Raw genomic sequence first — 11,859 nt, 5'->3', positions numbered from 1 at the left:
ATTCGATATAATATTACTTAATACGCTTATACTTAGTGCATAGTACAGCGTAAGTATATATATTACATATATATAAGCCATATTCGATATAATATTACCTAATATGCTTATAGTTAGTGCATAGTACAGCGTAAGTATATATATTACATATATATAAGCCATATTCGATATAATATTACCTAATACGCTTATACTTAGTGCATAGTACAGCGTAAGTATATATATTACATATATATAAGCCATATTCGATATAATATTACCTAATACGCTTATACTTAGTGCATAGTACATCGTAACTATATATATTACATATATATAAGCCATATTCGATATAATATTACCTAATACGCTTATACTTAGTGCATAGTACAGCGTAAGTATATATATTATATATATATAAGCTACATTCGATATAATATTACCTAATACGCTTATACTTAGTAGACACACACGCACGCTTCGTAGTACTATTCATCCCTTTTATTACAAAAGTGTTAACGACTAACATTTATATTCTTTATTTACTAAATACAAAAGTGATTTTTAATTTTGACCTTTGTTGACCTAAATAGCGACCAACTTTGGTCGCTAAACATACATAATTTTAAATTAGCGACCCAAGTTGGACGCTAAACTTAAATCAGATTTATTTATCTTTTTTATTATATTTAAAATATTAACCGGGTCCCAGCTTAGCGACCAAAGTTGGTCTATACCTACTGAGCGACCAACATTGGTCGCTAAAGTTGAATTATATTTATTTATATTTTATAATTTTTTTAAACAAAATTATAATTATTAAAATTTTATAACTGGGTCCCAAATTAGCGACCAAAGTTGGTCTCAACCTGTTTTCTCTTTATATAGCGACCAACTTTGGTCGCTAATTTTAAATTTTATTTATTTATATTCTGTTATTTTTTAAAAATAATGTTGTAATTATTAAAATTTAATAAGTGGGTCCCATGAAGCGACCAACATTGGTCGCTAATCTGAGTAATTCTTTGACCAAGCAAGTCTGACCAGTCTGGTCAACAGTTTGACAAAATTTTCGACCAAGTTGCGACCAACGTTGGTCGCTAATTTATTTAAAATTATTATTTTATTATTTTCACCAGTTTAGCGACCAACTTTGGTCGCTTTTCTTGGCAAACCAACTTTGGTCGCTAAGTTTTGGTCGCTTTATGCAGGAATTCTAGTAGTGAAAGAAATTATGGGATCAAAGACATTTATGGTTCTAGCCATTTCTTTGGCTATTTTTGTAATAAAATCAGAGGTTGCAGCTAGGGAGTTGGCTGGCAGCTCCAACGCTAAGTTTCTTTCCTTTTAAGACATTTTCACTTAAAGTTGTTTTTGGTATGACGAAAGTGATTTTTCAAGAAAATATTTTTCATGAATAAGTCATTTTTTGTTATTAGACTCGGTTTATTTTGCATTTGCTTTAGTTCTTAACGACTAAACTAATCGAAAATGAACAAATAAAGTATCACAATATCTATTGACCTAATATGCATATGCGCGATTATTGGTGCGTGCAGCAAAGGAAAATGACGCAAAATTTGTAGGAGGTGGACTTCCAGGATTTGGAGGAGGCGGAGTTCCAGGGTTTGGAGGAGGCGGATTTCCAGGATTTGGAGGAGGCAGGTTTGGTGGATATCGTGGAGGCGGATATGGTGGATATCCTGGTGGTGGCTATGGTGGATACCCTGGTGGTGGCGGCGGTGGATACTATGGAGGTTATCCAGGAGGAGGATATGGTGGATTTCCCGGTGGTGGTTATGGAGGATATCCTAGAGGTGGTGGGTTTGGAGGTTGGCCTCGCAACTAATTTTATATATATATATATATGATATAATACTATATATATATATATATATTATATACTATATATATATTTGTTGTAGTGTTTAGTTTTTTTTGTTCTCCTTTTTTTTTTGTGACGCGTGTGTTGAAAGGATGAATAAGTATGAGCAATCTCGACTATGGATGGATTTCCTTTTTCCTTACATGTAATTGGAAGTCATATATTTCCTTTGTATTTATTTAGTTTCCACTTTATGTTATACTATTATTGTTTAAAGAGTAAAAGAGGTTCTTCTTTGCCATGATATTTTCAAATATTGACTTATAGTTTTCCTTCCGTCACAATATATGTGAGATTGTTTGATTGCATAGAGTTTAAGAAAGAAACAAAATATTTTAAAATTTGTGATCTAAAATAAGCCATTGAAATTTGCTTCGCTATAAATTATCTCATTATTGGTAAATAAGTCGTTTAAAGTAAACCATCTCAAGTACTTCGCAACCCCTCAACTCAAGCCATAAAAGTATTAATCAAGTTCATATATTCTTATTAATTTGTCCTAATTTTAAAAATATCTTCTCGATTAGAAATTCGTAAAGCTGTTGGGAAATTGGTCAAACTAGCCAGAAAATAGTTGTTCAGATGCAGAATTTTTCAATTGAAATGATCTTTGTACCCAGCATTTAGTTTGTATATGTACCTGAGCAGATAATGTATGTCTATCAGACATAAAAGAGTTCACTGTTAATATTTCCCAACACAATCACATTATACAACTGGGAAATATTATTTTTTGTACTTTTGTGGTGTGTAGACCTATGGCTTTTATTTCCAGTTACATTAGATGCTAGAATGTAAATAACTAGGAATAAACATTTACGATAACAACAAATTCGATGTAATCCCATAAAGTAGGGTCTAGAAGGGGGACGGGAGGGGGAGGGGGGAGGGGTTAAAGTGGACGCATACCTTACCCCTATCTTGTGAAGGTAGAGAGACTGTTTTCAATAGACCCCCCACTCAAGATAAAAGTAAAATTAAAGAGGCAAACACAACACGCAGTAACATCAACAAGATAAAGTGATAGGAAGATAGGGTGATAGAATAATCAAAGTGAAGGGATCAACCTAAGGTAAAAGAAATGTACAGATATAAAGGTATGAAAATAAAAGATTAATACTAATGCTATCGACATGAAAATGAGACACTCCCGCCTAACTACTAACCTTTAACCTTAATTCCCAACCTCCACACCCTCCTATCAAGAGTCATGTCCTTAGTAAGCTGAAGGTGCGACATTTTATGCCTAATAACCTCTCCCCAATACTTCCTAGGCCTACCTCTACCTCTCTTCAGCCCCACCATGGCCAACCTCTCGCACCTCCTCATCAGGACATCTATACTCCTCCTCTTCACATGCTCGTACCATCTCAGCACGCCTAGCTTCCTGCATCTTATGCTCCATGAGGACCACTCCCACCTTGTCTCGGATAACTTAACTAGGAATACACAACTATGCTTCCAAAAATAAATAATTGGGAGGGCACCTCACTGTTACATATGATCAAAACATTAACAAAATTCCACCCTTTTTCTGGCATTTGTATTTGGTCCATTCTTGAGCAGCTTCTAGAACGAGTTCATTTTTACTCAGTTCTTTCAACGCGAAGCATGAATTTATGAATAAAAAATTTGCTAAAATTACAAATTTACAACAAATAATAGTTATGGACCCTAACAATTTAAACATTGAAGTCATTCAGCTTACAAGGTGGGGAATCAATAATTACCAAGGTGAAAGTTCAGATCAGATAACTAACCGACAGGGCTGCTAAGGTTCCTGCATGACTTATTAATTTGATAGTTAAAATAGGTCTTCTATCCTCAAGCTCTTTACACAATCTGTGCCAGTTACATCCTTAGTCTATTTGAGCTCCACTCTTTCTAAGGTATGTATCTTTATATGAAACAGATTTTCATGGCAAATTCTATCCATTTGAAACTTGGAATGTAACAATAGTATTGGACTGGGAATGTTCTTGGATTCTTTATGATAGAGGAAGAATTCATAGTGGCAAGGAGCTTCTCATAAAGGTCTTTACCTGTGTAACGACCCGGCCGATCGTTTTGAAAGTAATAACCCCGATTCGCTATTTATTGCTTCCTCCGTATCTTTTTCTGCTTATGTGACTTGCCGGGAGGTTTTGGTTGTGGTTTCAGAGTGATTTGGGACACTTAGTCCTTAAAACGGAAGCTTATGTTCTAAGATTGTGACCGTAGACGAAAGTGTGTGAAGACGACTCCGGAATGGAGTTTCGTCAGTTTCGTCAGCTTCGTTGGGTGATTTTGGACTTAGGAGCGCGTCCGGATTGTGAATTGGAGGTCTCTAGCTGATTTAGACTTGAAATGGTGAAAGTTGAATTTTTGGAGATTTTGACCGGAAGTGGAATTTTTGATATCAGGGTCGGATTCCGGTTTCGGAAGTTGGAATAGGTATGTGTAGACATGTAATTTTTGACCCTCCCCGAGATTTTACACATTTTAGCATTTAAATATTTAGATTAGGTCTAATATAGCTATTTCAACTAGTTTTGACTCTTTTACTTTATTTTGTCACAAAAATAAAAATTACAAAAATATTTTCTTTTATTTAGCTAATTGATATTTTATGTAGTTACTTTTAGTTTATATACCTTTCATAAAATTAAAAAATACAAAACCACTTTGTTTTCTAAAATATTAGTATTTTTGGTAGGAATATTATTTTAATTTTGCGATGATTTTAATATAACCTTATTTTTATTTTTAGTATGATTTTTGAAAATACCAAAAAAAAAAAATAGTTTTAGCTTATAGGATTGATTTTGCATTTTTAGATAAATTTTAGAGGGAAACACCTAATATTTTTCATATAATACATTCAGATTTATTGAGTCTAGTTTTGAATTGATTTTAAAGAAATTTAGCCCATTTTCGGATGTTCTTGGGCCCAAATTTGGGCAGCCTACCCATCACCCTTCATTAACCCAAAAACCCCTAAAAAAATCCCTAACCTAGGAACACCAGCGAAGAACAGACCCCTCCTTCCAAACACCATCAACGATCCTTCTTCTTGATTCTATTCCAACGCCCAGCCAAAAACCAACGGCCGTCGCCGCCGGAAAAGCCTCCCTTCTCCAAAATTAGCTGCCACCTATCGCCACTTCTTCTTCTTCGCTTCTCCACCCTTCAACTCCAGCCGCACACCACAAAATCGGTGCCCGATGACGACCCCAATACAGCCATCACAAGTCCCAAAATCAGCCCGAACTTAGCTAAGATTACTCTCCAAAGCAGACTCAAAATGACTCCAAACAGTCCTCAAAGCTGTCACCAAAAATCAGTAAAAACGGGTTCCTTAACTGAAGTTAAAAGAAGCTTGGAGAGTCGAGTTTTCAGTTCGCTGTCGATAGTTACCGGAGGTTTCCTGTCATGTTCGCCGCTCCGTCAACGTTGTCGCAGTCTAAGGTTTCCGATGTTGAGCATTTTGCGATTCAAATTTATTTTGCTTTAAGGTCCGTCACTATCTCATCCTTTATTTATTGATTTTGTCCATGTTTGGATGATAGACTTGTGTGAATTCATGCATATTTGTGATATCTTAAATTGAAATGGTCTGGTTTTTAAACGAAACTTTATTACTTGATTTAATGGAGAAGTACTCGAATGTTTAGTAGTGCGACAATTTGCTATTTACTTACCGTTGATGTATGCATTTTAGACACATGCTCTGAAAGGAAATGAAATTGAAAAGGATTTGTCCTTGGAGCTTGGGTGAAAAACTGAAAGGAAAGTGTTTTAATGCTTTATTTTGTTTGATTAAAACCGCTAGTAGCATGTTTAGCCCAATCACATTCGGGTAGGCAATATTTTAGGTTCGTATTTTATTTTATTCGAGGTAAGAGGTCGTCCCCTTTAGTTATATTCAGGGGAATACCCCGTAGATTATGTAAATATTTTTATCAAGGGTATTCCCCGTCGTACAAATATACGGAGGCCGTGGCGAACATCGTAGAAGAAGTAGCGTAGGATAATTTGGAACTTTAATTTTCCTTCTTTTAATTTTCTTTCATTTAGGTGGGGACGACCTCGAGCGTCTTTTGTGTTTAGTTTCCTTTTCTGTGATTTTACCTCAATTTGAATGTTTTAAAAGCCAACTAGATCATGTACGCAACCGTGAATTTCACGGGACTCGGGGAATGCCTAACACCTTCTCCCCTAGTCAAATGAACCCCCTTATCTAGAATCTCTGGTGCAAACTAGTTTGGAGTCCAAAGTGTTTTAAAAGGAAAAATTATTTTTAAAAATGGTGACCTGGCACACCGAAACCAATGCCAGGTGGCAACTCTGAAAAATCCTTTTAAACACAATTTTGTCACTTTCTAATTGGAAAACCCTTTTGAGCTCCAAAAATCACTTTATTTATTTTAAAGGGCTTAGTGAAGTGAAAAAGGGGTGTGACAATTTTGGCGACTCTGCTGGAGAGTTGCAGGTTCGAGCTGATACTTGATCTTGTTGGCTTTTAGGATATTCGATTGAGGTGTTTCTTTTCTTTATTTGCTTTGTTTATTTAGTTTGTTTGTCTTATTTCCTGTTTTGTTGGTTATTTGTTTATCGCTTTTCCTTATGTGTTTACCGCTTTATAACTGTCATCATTTGCATAACTATGGGTCTTCTTTCTGTAACAAGTCTCGGAGTACGTGTCGCGTACACGAACTCTTTGTTGAGTCACCCTTATTTTAGGGGGGGGGGGCGTCGGACGTATGGGGNGTTGGACGTATGGAGTGGGTGGAAAGCTTGAGCAGCCACCATCGATCATACACTCCCCCGAATTGCCTTGTTAGTGAACCCCAAACGTAGGTCAGCCTTTAGGTTATTTTTATTTGCATCATATCATTGTGACTTAGTAGGGCTCGGTCCTAGGTACCGTGTTCCTTCGTAGGAGGCCTGTCCAAATTTTGTCAAAATGGGCCCGTGGCCCAAAAAGGCATTCAATCATCCCTATGTTATACATGTTGCATCTTTGAGGGTAGAAAGGTCATCTGGCGGACTGATGTTTGGGAAAGAGGGTGAAGTATAAAGATGAAGCAAGTAGGGCCAGTTATATTTTTCTTTCACACTTTTTTCAAGAAAAGACAAAAAAAAAAGAAAATGAAAAATCCAAAAAGATTTTGCACTTTTCCATCATTTTCCAAAAATAAAAAAAATATAAAAAAAGAGAAAAAGAAAATCCAATTTTTTTTACATGTTTCATCATTTTTCAAAAAAAAAGACAAAAAAAATGTTTTCTTCAAACTAGTGTTTTTTTTAAAATGTCTCCCGTATCAAATCTTCCCGAACTACCCGTACCCGATTCTCGTCTTTCGGGGCGAGATACGTAGGCAGCCCACATAGGGTCCGCTCTTCCTAGTGAGTCTTAGATTCTTGGCTTTGCGGGGTCGTAGCCTACTCTTGCATGTCTAGCCACTTTGGCCACATCGGCCGTTTTTTGCAAAATAGGGCTATTTTTGCAAAGTGGTTTGTTTAACTGTGTTTGGAGTCTTGAATCCACAATTAGGTGTCTCTTTACTTTAAGGCTCGTCCTTGTCGAATTTGCATGTCTAGCCGCTTTTGGCACATCGGTCGTGCTTGCAAAATGGGGCTATTTTCGCAAAAGTGGTTCAATGACCCATGCCTTAGGATCTTGAGTCCACATTTAGGTGTCATATTACTTTAAGCTCCGTCCTTTTTAAGTTTGCAGCTTTAGCCACTTCTGGCCATATCGGCCGTTTTTGCAAAAATGTGTCATTTTTGCAAATTACTTTTGGGCCATAATTATTGGGAGTTTGAAGCCATATAAGCCTTAGTGAGGTATTTCCATGTCTTTGAGTTCACCTTTGTTGAATTTGCGCTAATAGGCACTATTGGCCACATAGGTCATTTTGCAAAAATAGCCCAATCATGTCTTGCATGTGTCCATTGGAGGTGTTGTGGCGTCGCATAGTGTCTCGAGTCACTAACTCTATTTGGTCTTATTTTTCTCATTAAGGTATGGATCAGTGTACCAGAGCTCGAGCATGACAGATACCCCAAGACCATCGCATTTGGGAGTTTGTTTGAAGAGACTTTATATTTTGAGTCTGTTTTCATATTTTCTTTCTTGTATTGTCTAGTAGTTTTGAGTCTTTTAGCTGGTGTAAGAGTTTGCCGAGTCTTTTTTCATCGTACTTCCCATTTGTATATGAAGAAAGAAATAGTTACAAATGAAAAATTCAAAAGTTTTTTGTCTTTAGTTTATTTTGTCCATTACTTTTCCAGAACTACGCTTGATCTGATTCATAAGGGACATGAGACGTAGGCAACCTACATAGGGTTCGATCGAATCATTTTTTAAAACTAAAAAAATTTAAAATAGAAAAAAAAGATGAAATTGTGGATGTGAGAAGTGAGAGGAAAGAAAAGTATTTATCAGAAAGAAATAGAGAGGAAAGAAAATGAACAAACCGAGAAGTGTTAAAGAGAAAAAATGAAGAGGAAAAAGGGCAAGAAGAGTGAAATTAGGATGATGCCATATGACCTTCGTGCCCTCGAAGTCATTTTAGAACTGATAATTGTAACTAGGTGCATGGCACATAATGAGAGATTATCTTATGTTAAATGCCCTAATGTTAACATGATGACTTCATTTTGTTCCTCCTTGTTATCTTCATTGTAGCAGAAGGGTGGTTGGTTTGCGGTTCTTAAACTGGTAACTCTTTCCTACAACATAAAGTCGAAAGGCAATGGTAGACGACAACGGATGTGAGTTGGTTGATACTGGTGCCCGGAAGCAATTGGTTGAACAAGACACTAGGTTGGTTAAAGAGGTAAGGATGTTAAGACAGCACATGGCGAATATGTATCAGTCTTGGATGACTGGGAAGGCACCACCCCCGCCACCATCTAGCTTCCTTGATGCTACCCTTACCCAAACTCCGGTCATAGTGTTAGATGATCTACCATATTCTCCCGATTTTTCCGCTTATAACAGCTTTCCCAACCTCCCTAGTAGCTCCATCACTCGTCCTCCAACTGCCTTTCCCAAAAGTTGCCCTCCTGTCATATCCACTATCCCCACGATCACAACTTCTCAACAATCTTTCCTTCATAGATCCCACAATGAATACCCACTCAAAACTCATGATGCCCATACTACCCCCAGAGTTGGCCCATCAGGTCCCTGACTCATACAATCATAGCCCTCGGAATGAGCCTCATTTTGAAAATGAAAAGTTCACAGGAAAAGAAGGGCGAGATGGGACATCCAGGAAGCTGAAAGGTATAGAACAATCCTTAAAGAACATGCAAGGGATGGGAAATCAGATTAACATGTCTTACAATGACTTATGTATGTTCCCTGATGTTCATCCGCCCGCGGGGTTTAAAATGCCAAAGTTTAACATGTATGATGGACGTGGAGATCCAGTAGCCCATCTGAGGGGTTGTTGCAGTTAAATGAGAAGTGTTGGTGGGAAAGATGATTTATTGATGGCGTATTTTAGTGAGAGCTTGACTGGGGCAGCTTGGGAATGGTATACTCGTCAAGATGTCAATAAGTGGCATGCATGGGATGACATGGCTCAAGATTTTGTTCGACACTTTCAGTACAATCTAGACATTATCCTATACCCTCCCTATCTAAGTTGGAAAAGAAACCCGAGGAAAGTTTTAGGGAGTTTGGACTCAGATGGAGGGAACAAGCTGCTTGAGTCAGTCCCCCGATTGGTGAAGAAGAGATGGTTGAGCTTCTCCTACAAGCCCAGGGGCCCACCTACTTCAGTCATTTGATCCCGGCCTTGGGTAAACCTTTCAATGATGTGGTAAAAATGGGGGAGATGGTAGAGGAAGGAATCAAGTCAGGCAAAATCATGAGTTATTCTGCATTGGAAGATACTACAGAAGACATTCAGAACATCTTAGTAAGTTTGGGTGGAAGAAAGAGAAATAGAAAAGATTTTGTTGAGCCCTGCCGACGACAAGATCCAGTGGGTGTTCTTGCTCAACGCCTTCAGCCTCAATATCGACCCCATGAATATCCATGTGCTCCAGATAATCCTCCCCAATGCTACTTCTCTCCACAAAATCCCCAAAGTCATACCTCACCTTTCCAGTACTCCATCCACATTGCACCGCCATATGCTCCACACCGACAAGACCCGCAATGGCCTGCACCACTTCCACAAATGTCTTTCCCACATCTACAAGTATATCAACCACCTACCCCCAAGAGGTTAAAATCGAGGCCGGATACAAAATGAAAAGACTGGAACAAAGAGAAAAGTCTTTCACTCCTATTGGAGAATCATATGCTAGTTTGTTCCAAAGATTGAGGCAATTGGGCATGTTGAAGCCGATTCAGATAAAAATGTCGAACCCCCTTCCAAAGAATTTTGATTATTCTAAAAGGTGCGCATATTGCTCTAATGCTCCAGGGAACAGCATAGAAAAGTGTTGGAATCTGAAAAGAGCAGTCCAGAAGCTTGTTGATGCAGGTGACATTGTCGTGCAAAATCCAGATGCAGTAGACACTAGCCAAAGTCCATTGCCTGTTCATAATGAGACGCATATGGTGGGTATGATTTGTGTTGAAAAGGAATATGAAAACTCTTCTGAGCTCCTTGGGGGGTCACTTTCCGCAAAGCTTTCAGCACTATCAGTCTCGGTTTCGGAAGTTGATCTTAAGAGTGAAAGAGAGTTGGCAAAAGGGACCCAGAAAGCTATTTGCTAAGGTCAACATGATGGAGACTTGCGAAGGTTCTAGTAATGTCGATGTGCGACTCAGTGGCTAAGATGTCGAGCTTGGTAATTGGAAAGACACTCCTTTCTTGGCTAGCCAGGGAGGAGTTTTGGTGGTTTATTTTGTTGTAATTGCTGTTGTCCGGGTTATATCAGGGTTGTAATCTGGATATTGTCTTGTGAGTCAAACCCTTCTATCCTTTTATTTTGCCTAGTTCGTTTAGTCGCAGTAACTCGTTTAGTGTTATCTAGGTTTGTTCCAGGGTTGTAACCCCAGTTTATTTTGCTTGTTTTGTTGTTCAAACCCTTTCACCGTCTGTCTAATGCAATTTCCTATTTTCTATTATTTCTAGTAAGTTTTTATTTAGTTCCCTTTTCCTTTTATAGTTCTTTTCATGCTAGCTCTAATGACATGACATGCACACATAATTCTAGTCCTGGTCTTAAAAGTTAGTCTAATTATGAAGCAATGAAACAATTTTAAAGATGATAGGGACGTTTGAGGGAAATAAGTACATATTTGGACATTTTGAGATCATTTAAAGCCCGAACTATGTGAAACTGGGGTAGATAATTTGGGAAGTTAATAGGATGACAAGAATTCGTTAAAGGAGAGTGCATCTCGGACAATTTAAAGCGAGCAACTTTGAGTCCAAGTGCATCTCAAGTTACGAGATAAAGCCAAGGAAGTTTACTCCAAATAGACGGAGGGTGTCCATCGTGAAGAAGAAATCACCCAACGAGAGTTCTGTACTTGACAAGGCACTAAAAAGTGGAAGGCATATCAGCGATATCAATGCTGAAGCTGCAAAAGAAATGTTGTGCATGATCTCTCTTTTTCATCTTCAATTTGCATGTGTTGTACTTGGCATTTTAGGGATTGCGAGGCCCTCTTTCAGCTACCCAAACACTTTATACTATTCGGTACCCCTTTTGAGCCTATGCTAATTTTCTTGACCTCCCCTGTTTTAGAATCAAGTTAGAGTCATAAAAAAAAAGTTCATATCCCCATAGGTTTGTTTTAGAAAGATCATTCTAAAAAAAAGAAAAAAGAAAAAACAAACAAAAGAGAAAAGATAAAAAAAAAAAGGAAAAAGAAGAAAAATAGCAACAAAAAAGAAGTATCTTTGTGAACTACGTTCGACCTGATTCTTGTCACCACAAGATACGTAGGCAGCCTTACGGCTCGGTCGCACCAAATAAAATATTTCATAATCCTACAAAATCAAGATTGGGGCAGTTTTTCTTAGAAATTCCATCTA

The 11,859-nt window shown here is 37.7% G+C and overlaps 1 long non-coding RNA gene across 1 annotated transcript; it reads left to right on the top strand.

The window, feature by feature from the left end:
- Positions 1-4,812: 4,812 nt before the first annotated feature.
- LOC109206393 lies at positions 4,813-8,117 on the top strand. Its single transcript, XR_002064853.1, has 2 exons — positions 4,813-5,358; positions 7,872-8,117. It is a non-coding gene; the product is annotated as an uncharacterized LOC109206393 (long non-coding RNA).
- The last annotated feature ends 3,742 nt before the right edge of the window (positions 8,118-11,859 follow it).

Source organism: Nicotiana attenuata, unplaced genomic scaffold, assembly GCF_001879085.1.
Source record: "Nicotiana attenuata strain UT unplaced genomic scaffold, NIATTr2, whole genome shotgun sequence".
Lineage (NCBI taxonomy): Eukaryota > Viridiplantae > Streptophyta > Magnoliopsida > Solanales > Solanaceae > Nicotiana > Nicotiana attenuata.
Note: the sequence above shows the minus strand (reverse complement) of the source record. Positions and strands in the feature narration are given on the sequence as shown.